Source organism: Fukomys damarensis, unplaced genomic scaffold (genome assembly GCF_012274545.1).
Source record: "Fukomys damarensis isolate Sample0158 unplaced genomic scaffold, DMR_v1.0_HiC HiC_scaffold_31, whole genome shotgun sequence".
NCBI classification, from domain to species: Eukaryota; Metazoa; Chordata; class Mammalia; order Rodentia; family Bathyergidae; genus Fukomys; species Fukomys damarensis.
Genome location: NW_022900943.1, coordinates 19,773,086 through 19,787,563, shown reverse-complemented (window position 1 = coordinate 19,787,563; position 14,478 = coordinate 19,773,086). Strand labels below are relative to the sequence as shown.

General features: G+C 35.2%; 1 pseudogene; it reads right to left on the bottom strand.

The window, feature by feature from the left end:
- Window positions 1-12,565: 12,565 nt before the first annotated feature.
- Window positions 12,566-13,714, bottom strand: LOC104872272 (annotated as a pseudogene).
- Window positions 13,715-14,478: the final 764 nt, after the last annotated feature.

Below are 14,478 nucleotides of genomic sequence, written 5' to 3'. Positions count from 1 at the left end.
AGCCAGCTTCTGTAAGGACGCTTTAGGAAGCACTGGCCACAAGAGAGAAAACCAAATTGAAACTCTACCCCTTTTTTCCTCTTCCAGCATTACTTGCAGTTTGGAGAAATTGTGTGTGTGTGTGTGTGTGTGTGTGTGTGTGTGTGTGCGTGTGTGCACATTTCTCTGTTTTCCAAGATCTTCTGAGCAGTTCAGATCTCTGTTTTTTGCCTCCCCAGGAAGGAGAAAGTATCAGTTCAGGCTGGCAGGCTGTGTATCAGTGTCCTTCCAGAGTCCTCCTAGGTTTTGCTTTTCCAATGACACATCATTCCCTTTTAATCATTCTAACAGTGCAGTGTGTTTAGCAGTGAATGCTGTTTTCTGGTAATCTTTCATCTTCTGTGAAAAAGCAATTTATCTTTCTAAATAATAAACTTCAGAGTCTCATTCTCCCACATGCAATTTTCTTGCATTCTTCTGAGGTCTGAGTGTTGAAAAAGATCTATAATATTTCTATAAAATATTATAAAATACAACTCAGAGAACATTATTGTCTCTAACAGGAGCAATGTGGGTGTTGGCTAAGGGCAGGGGCTAATGGGATACTAGATGTTTCAAATATCAGAGGCTTCTTTTGGAGGGTAGGAAACAACCATTTAAAAATCCACTGAGAAACCTTGTTCATAAAGTGAAGAAAAACTGTGGGCTGTATTTTCATGGAATCATACTTTGCCTAAGAGAACTATTTGGTCAAAAAAACCAAAAAACAACCCCCCAGCTTAGAGGGTAGAGATGGTTAGATTCACTTTGTTAAAAAATAGTATATGTATTCTTCCTGGAAGGAAGAGAAATTAGTTTAGTAGAAAGTTTTAGAGCAAAGTTTTTTAATCGCATAAGATTGGATCTAAATTCTAACTATTCTATTTATTACATGTGAGTCTGAAGTTCTCTTTGAAATGTAAGTTTCGGTATCAATATGATGGATACTAAATAGTAGCCATCTACAGCAATATTATGAGGATTAAAAGTAGTAATGTATAAAAAAAGTATTTCAGTGCCTGGACGTATCCAGTAGTTACTATTTTTGCCGGTAATTTTTACAGGCATCATAATCTATGATTACCTGGAAATATCCAACTGGAAAGTTTCAGGGTAGCATTTTCAAGTACATATATCTGATCTCTTAGTTTTTATTTTTAGACTACCAAAGACTCTGTAGATGTATTTTAATTTTTTGTTAGCATATATTTGTAGTATGCAATATTTAAATTTCTAGTGGGGAATTGGTACATGCACATGATACATATTGATTTCTTTTTTAATCCACTTTCCCCTCCCTCCTTCTCCCCCTTCTCCTCCCATGTCTGGATTCCCTTCTTTATTTTGATGCGTATTTTTAATGCATGATGTTTGCGTTCCTCATGTGGAGTTGGTGTGTGTACCCAACACACCTCAGTTTCTTTTTTCATCCCCTTTCCTTCTCATCCCCCCTCCCTCCAACTCTTGATCCCTTTTCCCCCTTGAGAAAGCTATACAGTATCTCCCTACTTTCTATTATCTGTCTTTTATTTATACTTTAGGTTTCTCATATAAGAGAAACCATGAAATATTCAAGCTTGTGTGTCTGACTTATTTCATGTAACGTTATGGTCTCGGGAATTCACTTTGCTACAAATAACTCATTTATCTTTTTCTGATCACTTAGTTTTTAAAATAACAATAAATCGTATTCATTTAACCTTTATGTGGCAGGTACTTGTCTGTACTTTATCTTTTCTGCCATCTTCCTAAGAAAACCCTAACATGCCAGGCTAGAAAAGTAGCATTTTTGCAATCAGAAGTGGTTGCATGATACAGTCTTGCCAAGGACTGGAAAGCCGAAGTCTGCTGATGATTTCTGGAAGGTTTCCTTTCCTAATAGCAGTGCCGGCCCTTATCAGTATGTAGTCTTTTCAGATCAGCTCCTTGCATTTAGGAATGTGCATTTAAATTTCTTCTATGTCTTTTCATGGCCTGATAGCTCATTTCTTTCCAGGGTTGAATAACATTCCATTTCCTGGACTTACTGCAGTTTATTTACTCGTGGTTGCTTTTGAGTTTTGGTAATTATCAATAAAACTTGTACAAATGTGCACAGGTTTTTGTGTGGACACAGACCACAATTCATGTGGGTAAATACCAAAGAGTGTGAGTTTTTTCTCTCTCATTGAGTTTATTGGTACATTTTAGGTATACAGTACAGTTACATTCATCTTTGGGATCTTGTACCTTTTTACATGACAAGTCTTGGTTCTCATTTTTTCCCCTTGTCCCTGCCCTCCCTTCACCCCTTCCTTCCCTCCCCATTTACAAACACTTTATTTCCATTTTTTCATTTTCTCATATTTTTTTCTTTTCCCTTATTACCTTTCCCCTACCCTTCACACTTTTCCTACACCAAAGACTGTGATTTTTGTATCATACCATAAGAGTCTATTTAAGTCAGTAGGAAACTGCCAAACTGTCTTCCAGACTGGTTGGACCATTTTGTATTTCCACAAGCAATGAACGAAGGTTCTTGCTGTTCCATTTTCTTAACACCAAAACTGCTGTCAAAATTTTAGAGTTTGGCTATTTCAGTATTGTTTAGTGGTATAATAGTGCAGTAGATTGTAATTCTCTGATCTCATGTGATGCTGGACATCTTTCATGAGCTTCCTTCCCATCTGTGTACCATCTTTTAGTGAGGTATCTGATCAGGCCTTTTTGTCCTTTTTTCAGTTGGGTTCAGTTTTTTCTTAGTGTTGAGTTTTAAGTGTTCTTTATATATTTTAGATAAGAGTCTTTATCAAATGTGTGTTTCACAAGTATTTTGTCCCAATCTGTTGCTTGTTTTCTCATTCTCTTGACATTGTTAGAGTAAAAGTTTTAAATTTTAATGAAATCTAGCTTGTTACTGTTCGACTTTGGTGTCATTTCTAACAAAATAAAACAAAAACCCATGGCCATACACAGAGTTATCTAGATTTTCTCCTGTGTTAGTTCTAAAGGGTTTATAGTTTTGTGTTTTGCTCTGTAATCCAGTCTGAGTTCATTTTGGTGAAGGATGTGAGATTTGTGTCCAGATTTTTTTTTGTTTGTTTCGCACATTACTTTCTAGCTCATGCACTATTTGTTGCTACATCGTATTGTCATTATTCTTCTGTCAAAGATCATTTGACTACATGTTTTTGAATCGATTTCTGATCTCTTGATTCAGCTCTGTCAATCTACTTATCTATTCTTTTGCTGGTTCTCCATTATCTTCATTACTGCAGCTTTTTAGAAAGCCTCAAATTCAGGTAGTGTCACTCATCTGACACATATTTCTTGTCTCCTCTGGATTTTCTGGCTGTCCCTATACACTTTAGAATTAGTTTGACCACATCCATAAACTAAACTGCTGGGGCTTTTATTGAAGTTGGCTTGAATCTATAAATCAAGTTGAAAAGAACTAATACTTTGACAATATTGAGTCCTCTTGTCCATGAACATGAAATAGCATTCCATTTGTTTAGTTCTACTTTTGTTTTTTTTTCCCTAGCCTTTTGCAGTATTTTGCATGTGTGTGCTGTGATCAAAATATATGGTTAATTTTAAATTTAAGAAAATGTGTCACAGTAAAAGACACATTACCATTCATCTCCTTTGAAATACTCCTCTCAATTTCTACGTATTTATCTTAGCGTTCTCACCGCTTTCTCAAGGAGTTCTGGAAGTCCTCTATCATGTCTTTACAAGACTTAAACACAAATATGGTGACTACTGCTGCCAGTGCCATCCAACCAAAGGCAGGCCCATAAAAGCATTATGGTGTGTCCTTATCCACCTTATTCACCCAACCTGGTGCCATGAGACTCTGGCTGACCAAAGTCAAAATGACTGTGAAAGTTAAACATTTGGAACAGATTCAGAGCACTGAGATAGCCACAACAGTGCAGTTAAAGACATTCATCAAAGAGAACTTACAGAACTGCTTCAGAAAGGGGCAAGGATGATGTGGTATATTTGAAGAGAGAGAGAGAGAGATTAATGGCAACGTGTCTTCTATTATAATTTAAAAAATTCAAACATTCACTGCTTTTCTATTATACCTCATAGAGCTTGTATATAATTTACTAAGTTTATGTAACTACTAAAATATCTAAGAATTTTATTTTTGTGGATGCTAATGTAAATAGTACTGTGTTTTTAAATTTTAAATTCCACTTGTAAATTGTGGATGTATAAAAAGCAATTGATAATATATTAATCTTGTGTCCTATAACCTTGCTATAGTGACTTATTAGTTCCAGGAATTTTTTGGTGATTCATTCACATTTTGAACATAGACATTCATGCTATCTCTGAACAAAGGCAGTTTTATTTCATCCTTCCTAATCAGCATACTTTTTATTTCCTTTTCTTATTGCATCATCTAAGACACAATACATTATTGAAGTGATGAGAAAGACCATCCTTGCCTTGGTCCTATCTTAGCAGGGATGTTTTAAATTGCTCATCACCAAGTATGACATTAGCTATTAAAATTTTGTAGATGTTCTTCAAGTTGAGGAAGTTGTCCCATTCCTAGTTGTGGAAAGATTTAATCATGATTAGGTGATTTTGTCAAATGATCTTTTCAGTATCTTTTTTGTTTTGTTTTGTTTTTTTGAGACAGGGTCTCACTATGTAGTTGAGACTGACCTGGAACTCACTATGTAGCCCAGGCTGGTCTCACACTCACAGAAATCCTCCTGTCTCGGCCTTCCAAGTGCTGGGATTAAAGGCGTGTGCCACCACGCCTGGCTTTTCTATATCTTTTGATATGATCATGCAGTTTTTCTTCTTTAGCCTGTTGATATTATGTATTGAATAGATTGACTCATCAATGTTGAATCAGACTTGCATATCGGGAATAAAATCTACTTGGTCATGGTGATGTATTTTTTAATACAATGTTGGATTTTATTTGCCAATATTTTATTGAGGATTTTTGTATCTGTGTTCATTAGCCTGCAGTTTTACTTTCTTGCAATGTCTTTTAGATAGTTCAGTAATGGATGGCATATAAAATGTTAGGAAATATCTTCTCTGCTTCTGTCTTCTCAATGAGATTGAAGAGAATTGGTATAATTTACTCTCTAAATGTATGGTACAATTCACCAGTAAACCCATCTAGATCTGGTGTTTTTTTAAAAAAAACTACATTAAATTTTTTTTTCATTTTTGTTAGTACATGTTTGCAGTATATAATGATTTCGTTTATCGGTGCATGTACATTCATTGGTACATGTACATTACACATTTCCATTCCATTTACCTCCTCCCTCCATCCCCTTTTATGTTTCTAGAATTAGATTTATTTATTTATCTTATAAGACCTTATAAAGTTAATTATCGTATACACAGATTAAAAACCTGAGTAATAGGCCAAATAACATATAAAACATATAAGATAATTGTAGTAAGTCAAGGTACAATTTTAGATGCATTGTCTGCACTGGATTACAATACTTTTTTTCTTTTTCCCTGTTATCTGTTTTTTATTTCATCATATATATATATTTTTATTTATTGAGATTTTTTTCAAATAAGATAAATCATGTGATATTTAAGATTCTATAATTGTATCTGAGTTACTTCCCTTAGCATTGTGGTCTTAAAGCGCATCCATTTTCCTACAATTGATTTAAGTTTATCCTTTTCATGGCAGAGTAGCACTCCATTGTGTATAAATACCATATTTTTATCCATTCAACTGTTGATGGGCATATGGGTTGTTTCCAAGATGTGGCTATTATAAATCACTTTAAACATGGATATGCATACATTACTGAGGTGTTCTATCTTTAACTTTTTTGGGAGGATAACTAGAAGGGGAATAGCTAGGTCAAATAGAATTGCTACTTTTATATTTTTGAGAAATCTCCATACTGATTTCCATAGTGGTTGTTTCAATTTACAGTCCCACCAACAATAGAGAAGGGTTCCTTTCTTCCCACAGCCTTGCCAGCATTTGTTACTGGTTGATTTCTTGGTGGTAGCCATTCTTTTCAGATTGAGATGGAATCTCAGTGTTGTTTTAGTTTGCATTTCTTGAATGGCCAGTAATGTTGAACATTTTTTCATGTATTTATTTGGCCATTTGTAATTCCTCATTTGAGAAGTGTCTGTTCATTTCAGATGCCCGTTTTTAATTGGGTCTTTAAATTTGGGGGGGTCTAATTGTTTTGAGTTCTTTATATATTCTGGATATTGGTCCTCTATCTGAGAATAGGTGGCGAATTTTTTTCCATTCTGTAGGTTGTCTCTTCACTCTGTTAGTGGCTTTCTGTGTTGTGCAGATGCTTTTTAATTTGATGTAATCCCATTTGTTGAGTCTCAGTATTATTTCTTGTATAACCAAGGTTTTGTTCAGAAAGTCTTTCCCTACACATATATCAGCAAGAGTTTTACCTATTTTGTCTTCCAGCAGATTAAGTGTTTCTGTTCTATTGTTTATGTCTTTGGATCCATTTGATTTTAATTTAATGCTCAGTGAGAGACATGGACCTATATTAAATCTCCTGCATGTGGATAAGACAATTTTCCCAGCACCATTTGTTAAAGAGACCATCTTTCCTCCAGTGAAGGGATTTTGTTCCTTTGTCAAAAAGAACACAGCTGAGTATGTCTGGAGTTGTTTCTGTATCTTCTATTTTGTTCCATTGACCCACGAGTCTTTTTTTCCCATCATTATTATGCTATTTCTATCACTGTAGCTTTGAAATATAGCTTGAAGCCTGGATGTCCTCTGCCTTGCCCTTGTTGCTCAAAATTGCTTTTGCTATTTTAGGTCTCTTCTAGTTCCACATGAATTTTAGGATTGCCTTCTTCAGTTCTGTAAGGAATGTTGTTGGTGTTTTGATTGGGATAGAGTTAAATCTTTGTAACAGTTTTGGCAGTATGGCCATTTTGACTGTACTGCTTCTGCCTATCCAGGAACAGGGGATATCTTTCAATTTTCTGATATGCTTTTCAATCTCATTTTCCAGAGTACTGTAATTGTTAGTATAGAGGCCTTTCACTTAATTGGTTAGGTTAATTCTTTAGCATTTCATTTTTCTTGATGCCATTTGAAGGGTATTGTTTCCCTATTTCCCTCTCAGTGACTTTGTTATTGGCATAGGAACACTTAATTTTTGAGTGTTGACCTTATATTCGGATACACAGCCAAATTTGGATACTAGTTCTAGGAGTCTTTTGGTGGACTTTTTGAGTTTTTTTTAATGTGGAGGATCATGTCATCAGCAGATACTGATGATTTAGTTTTTTCCTTCCCTATCCATATCCCTTTTATTTCTTTCTCTTATCATATTACTATAGATGATGTTTTGAGAACTACATTAAACAGAAATGTCGAAGCAGATATCCTTGTCTTGTTCCTGATTTTAGAGGGAAATCTTTGAGATTCCATTTAGTGTGATGTTGACTGTTGGTTTGTAATAGATGGCTTTTATCAAGCTGACATAAAGAACTTCTATGCTTAGTTTTTTTTTTTTAATGTCACGAATGGATGTTGGATTTTGCCAGATGCTTTTTCTGGCTATTGAGATGATCATGTAATTTTTTCTTTGTTTCTGTTTATATGGTGTGTTATTATATTTATTGATTTGTATATGGTGAACCATCCCTGTAATCCCTGGAATAAATCCTACTTGGTCATAATGTGTGATTTTTTTTTTATGATTTGCTGCATTCTGTTTGTAGTATTTACGGAGGATTTTTACATCTGTGTTCATTAAAGAAATTAAACTGTATTTCTCTTTTTCAGTTGGGTCTTTTTCTGGTTTTGGAATTAGGGTAATGCTTACTTCCAGGAGTGACTTTGGGAATACTGCTTTCTTTTCAATTTCTTTAAAGAGTTTGAGGAGTACTAGCATGAGATCTTCTCTAATGTTCATGTAGAATTTAGCAGCGAATCCTTCAGGACCTGGGCTTTTCTTAGTTGGGTTTTTTTTTTAATTACATCTTCAATTTCACTGAATATTATTGACTTATTTAGGATTTTTATGTTGTCTTTGGTAGTTCATATGTATCTAGGAATTTATCAATTTCCTCTAAATTTTCTATTTTATTAGAGTACAGGTTCTGAAAGTAGTTACCAATAATCTTCTGCATTTCAGCAGAATACATTGTGAATTAACTTTTTTTATTTATGATTATCTAGATTTGGATCTTTTCTTTTCTTATTTTGGTAAGAAAGCTAAGGGTTTGTCTCTTTTGTTAATCTTTCAAAGAAGCAACTCTTTGATTCATTAATTCTTTGTATTTTTTAGCCTCAATTTCATAAATTACTGCTCTGATCTTTATAACTTCCTTCCTTATATTAGCTTTGGGTTTGGATTGTTCTTGTTTTTCTAGGACCTTTAGGGCATCATTGGGTTATTTAATTGCACTCATTCTGTTTTTCTGATGTGCGAGTTCACTGCTATAAACTTCCCTTGTAGGATCGTGTTTGTTTCTCTGTTCATGGTAGGAAATAACTCAATAGTAATTTTACAGAGTTAACTATCTAAAGATTAAGAAAGCTTTATGGTTACACTATTAAAGATGTAGAGTTTGGGAATGGGATATGAAATGGAAAATTTTGAAACCTTAAACTCTATGATAGGAGAAAGGGTACAAAGGATCTTATTGGAGAGTAGAAGGTTGCCTATATGCAATCCTACCAGGCAAGTTTATAGCAGTGAACTTGCACATCAGTAAAAGAGCAATCTACAATCCTTTGTCTACCTAGAGATGCCAACAAGTTGTCTTTTAAAAAAAATCAGAGCCTAAGGTAAAGGATTAATTTGAATGTATCCAGGAGATTGCAAGAAACCTAGAGGAGCTTACTTTCCATAATTCTACCCCATGGTGTGCTGAACCTGGAACATATTAGTTCCTGAAAATTTATGTAAATTTTCAGAAAATTTGCAAGTCAGCTGTCAAAACATTGGTGGTTTGAAATTGGGAGTATTTATACTACAGAAATGATTCCATTTTCCAAATCAAAGGCGAATGTCTTTGGATTTTTTGTGATTCTGCTTTTAACCATTTCCTAGTGTATTACTACCTCCATTTGCACTTATTTTTATCTCCATATTTTTTTCTTTTTGTTGAGTTTATTGGTACATTTTAGGTATACAATACAGTTACATTCATTATTAGGACCTTGCACCTTTACGTGACAGGTCTTGGTTCTCATTTTTTCCCCTTGTCCCTGCCCTCCCTTCTCCCGCTCCTCCACTCCCCATTACAAACATTTTATTTCCATTTTTTCATTTTTCTCATATTTTTTTATTTTCGCTTATTACCTTTCCCCTACCCTTCCCATTTTCCCTATACCTTTAGCCCTTTTCTTCCTATTTCATATGGTCAATTATCTCATTAGGATTCTATGTACTATTATAGTTTTTCATACCAGAGAAACTATTCAGTATTTACACATGTGTGACTTATGTATTTCACTTAGGAGTATATCCTCAATATGTATCCATTTTCCTATGAATGACGCTAATTTCTCATTCTTTATGGCTGAGTAGTATTCCATTTTATAGAAAAACCATATCTTCTTTATCCAGTTTCCAACTGATAGGCAAATGGGCTGTTTCCAAGTTTTAGCTATTATAAACTGTGCTGCCATAAACATGGGTGTGCATATATCTCTATGATATGATTCTTTTAATTCTTTTGGAAAGATACCCAACAGAGGGATGGCTGGGTCAAATGGAACCTCTAGTCCCAGCTCTTTGAGGTATCTCCATATTGATTTCCATAGTGGTTGCACCAGTCTGCATTCCCACCAACAAGGGAGAAGGGTTCCTTTCTCCCCACAACCCCACCAACATTTGTTATTGTGTGATTTCTTGATAGCAGCCATTCTTTGTGGGGTGAGGTGGAATCTCAGTGTTGTTTTCATCTGCATCTGTCGAATGACAAGTGATGTGGAACATTTTTTCATATATTTACTTGCTGCTTTTACTTCTTTGCCTGAGAAATGTCTGTTCATTTCAGATGCCCATTTTTGAAATGGGTCTTTATATTTCGGGGGGGCTGATTGTTTTGAGTCCTTTATATATTCTAGATAATAATCCTTTGTCTGAGGAGCAGCTGGTAAAAATTTTTTCCCACACTGTAGGTTGTCTCTTAGTTCTATTGATGGTGTCTTTTGCAGTGCAGAAACTTTTTAATAAGATGAGATCCCAGTTGTTGATTCTTTCTGCTAGTTCCCATTCTACTGAGGATTTGTTCATAAAGTCTTTTCCTATGCCAATGTCTTCAAGAGTTTTGCCTAACTTATCTTCCAGAAGTTTAGTTTTTCTGTTTTAATATTTAGATCTTTAATCCACTTGGATTTTGATTTAGTGCATGGTGAAAGATAAGGGTCTAGTTTTAATCATTGGCAGATTGAGATCCAGTTTTTCCAACACCATTTATTAAAGAGGCTATCTTTCCTCCACTGACGATGGTCAGCTCCTTTGTCAAAGATGAGGTAGCTGAGTACATGAGGAGTTGTTTTTGTGTCTTCCAGTCTATTCCACTGATCCTCAGGTCTGTTTCTTTGCCAGTACCATGCTGTTTTTATCACAGTGGCCTTGCAGTATACTTTCAGATTGGGAATTGTTATACCTGCTGCCATGTTTCTGTTGCCTAGGATGGCTTTTGCTATTCTAGGTCTCTTGTGGTTCCAAATGAATTTTTGGATTCTTTTTTCTAATTTTGTGAAATACAGTGTTAGAATTTCAATTGGCATTGCATTGAATCTGTATAGCAGTTTTGGTAGTAAGGCCATTTTCACTGTTGATTTTTCCTACCCAAAAGCAGGGGATATCTTTCCATTTTCTTATATCCTCTTCAATTTCTTTTTTCAGAGTGCTGTAGTTTTCAGTGTATGTCTTTCCATATTTTAACACTATACATTTTATACTACACAAGACTTTGTCAGTATTGTCTTGTAGTATTCTTAAATAAGTGGAATAAATGGAATTATAGATTTCTGACAAAACTCCATAACTGTATGTTTTTTCCAAATTAGCACCTCTTTTAGAATACAAAAGATTAAAGTACAAATGAACAATTGTTTAATCAGTTGAATGAACATGAGTTATGGGCACAGGTTTTGCCTGATTTTGATTTTCTTTCAGGTCCACAACTCAAGTAGTATTTTGATAAATGTCAGCTATCTTTTTAGTTATTCAGTTCAATGTCTGCTGAATGAATGAAAACATTAATAAATTTATGATGCATAAGTTTTTATACAACAGTATCTTTCATGTTACTGCCATTGTTATAATGTAACAAAATTAAGAAGTGAATTCCTTTCACTATGTATGTGAAACATCATTTGCTTTTGGTAAATATTTGTGGAATTGATGAATAAATGATAATAGACCACAACCAAGTATCTACCCTCAATATTCTCTACAACCAGGTACACTACTGTTTTATCTTGTAATGTCTATTCATCGTTCAGGCTTCAGCCTCCTCCAGAATGCTTTTCCTGATGTCCAACTTCACACTAGGTGCCTATTTATGCTCTAGCACCATACACGTCCAGTGCTTTATAACTGATCATGTCCACCATTCTTTATGCTGTGTGAAGGAAGGGATCATGAATGTGTCATCTTATAGTAGATGCTTAACATATTTAGCTCAAATGTATGGATTATATATTTCCAAGAGCAGGTGCCAAATCTCATCTGCCTGCTCTTACTTTGCCACACAGCCATAGTATTACACTGCTACCTGGATTTCAATGAATACTTCTTGTCTTAAATTACCACTCTCCCTTAGACCATATGCTCAAAAAAAGAAACTGCTTTTAATTTGGATGAAGCATAAAGAAACTAAGCCTGGCTTAAACAGTTCCATAATAATATTTGAAGTGTTTTCCATTTTAGCTTTCCAGTTTTTGCTTCCCTCCAGCAACATAGACGACTAAACCCTGTTAGCATTTCCAAAAAGTGAAAATAGTGGAAGAGATCACCTTAATTGGAGGATTTGCAAACATTGAAAATGACACTGGCTGGCGATGGTTAATAAACTGAAGTAGCAGTGAGTCAGATACGATATCAGTACTAAATTCAAGAACTTTGATTCCCAGTTTCGTGGTTGAATGACGTTGTCCTATTTGCTTAGGAGTTAGAATGCTCTGGAAACTGCTGTGCCCCATTTAGTACTTTGGCTCACATCACCGCGAGAAGTCAGATTCTAAATTCTTTTTTTTTTTTGCGTGTGTGATACAGTGCTTTATTTTGAAAAAGACAACACCACTGATTCTAAGATATTTTTCCTTTTGATTTTTTTTTTTTTTTTTTTTTTTTTTTTTTAAAAAAAAATTTTTTTTTTTTTTTTTTTTTTTTTTGTGGTACTGGGGATCGAATTCAGGACCTTGTGCTACCGAGGCAGGTGACAGCACCACTTAGCTAAATCCCTGGTCCAAATATTTTTTCTTTCAAATGACACACTAATTAGACATAAGGTAGCCCAGGATAATAGATGTATTTACACACTGAATGCAAAATAAATGTACAGTGACTGGAAAACTTAGTTATCCATTAATTCACTTTGCATTCCCACTGTTCATCTTCTATTTCAATTTTCTTTGCCTTCTGTCAATCCTTTTTTTTTCCTCGCTTTCAAATTGACTTTTGGCTCTGGTTTTACCCATTGTATTTCTATTGGTTTTTTCCTCAGCTGGTGTAACAAAAGCATCTTCAGTGGGATCATGTGGAAGAACAGTCTTTGGCTTTTTCTTTCTCAGTTTCTGCACATCTTTTAGTTGCTGTTTCTCTTTGTATTTTGCAGCTGTGATGGATCTTACGATATGCATACTCCAATGCATGTTTGGTAGTGAGAATTTTCGTACAAAGTCAGTCCTCCAAAACTTCCCTGAAAGGTCTAGCAGAGGCGCTGGGTATTTAGCTCAGTGGTTCTGCCGCCTGCCTTGCAAGCACAAGGATCCGAGTTCGATCCCCGGTAACCAAAAGTCTAGCAGATTTAAGACAAAACAAGGTCCTATTTCTACAAGTTTGAGCATCTTTATCTATGATTTCAAAGTTCCGAAACCATATCCTATGATCCAAAATGGTGAAAGTAAATACATGGTCCACAAATGGCGGGCTTTTGGGATGATATCATGGTGTACTAAAAATCTGAATTGAGTTCTTTTAACAAAGCATAATGTGACACTCCATCAAAAGCAGAGTCAAAAGACAAAATAGGTTGAGAACCTTTCAAACAATTTCTGGTCGTCTTTAGTTTTGCTAGGGTATGAATATTTGAACGAGGAATTTGGCAGAGGGCCCATCAGGTAAATTCGAAAGACACATACAAAGATCTTGTTTTTTCTTAGTCTCAAAATAGACACATTTATTGCAGTTTTTCATTTCACAGACCTCATTAATTAAATAATTCATCTTTATGATCCATTTTAGTGTCTGCTTTAGAATTTGAGGCATCAACATTCTCAAGTCTTGCATTAAATGTCTTGTTCTGAAATTTATTCTTCTGGAAGAAAAGATGAGAATCTGTTCCTTATTTTTCCATTTGCCCTTGCACGTGGGGCCTGAGATGTAGTCCTTCTCTGCTTCCTCAGTTTCTTCTGGCACAACCGATGACTGAGCTTGGAGGCCCGGCATATTTTCTGTTTCTTTTCTGTCTTCACCCGAACCGGCAAGTCCCCATGCCCCTTCCTCTCGATTGCCATCATCTGGCCTCACCACCTTCCCTCTTCAGAATCTAAATTCTTCAATTCAGACATCATTCTTTCACAAGCTCTGGGCTCCTTTGAACAGTTGCCTTAACTACAGTAGAAATTCCCTTTGTCTTTTCACTGTCAATACACTGTGATAGTTCAGAACTATGTATTTGGCACTGCACAAAGTTTATGGAACTCCCCAGCCATAGCCTCTGGCTCAGAACCAGTTGGCAACTCTAGTTGGCTAGAAAGGTCAACTACATTCATAAAGGATTAGTTCTTAGAAAATCATACTCTAAGAACACTGAGCAAAACCTAAAACTCTCTAAGTTGGCTGGGATGAGGCTGATCACGTCATCTGTCCTACATTTACGTTTGTTGGGAATGAAGACACAAGTCCTTTTCAAAATGATTACAGATCATGATTTCCATGCTCTTAGCAGCATATTATTTTGCTAAATGGCACAGAGAGGTTCAAATCCAAATTATGAGATTATCTTCTGCATCTTTCCTTCTTCTTTATTGTGCTAATCACAGCCTGCTTTTTCTACATCTGGCTGTGCTACTAAAGAATTCTAATCAGAATTTCCTTAGAGGAAAATTCTTCTTTGGGTTAGTCATTGAACATTTTTTTTTTTCACTTATCAGGCCACTTTTAATGAGTAGTTGAAACCGGTAGATGGTCTATTGTCTAGTTTGAACAATTTCTCCCAGTAGAAGATTACCAGGGCTTTGAAGAGAGATGGAGCCTTTGCCTATTATGAGGTGAAGCAAGG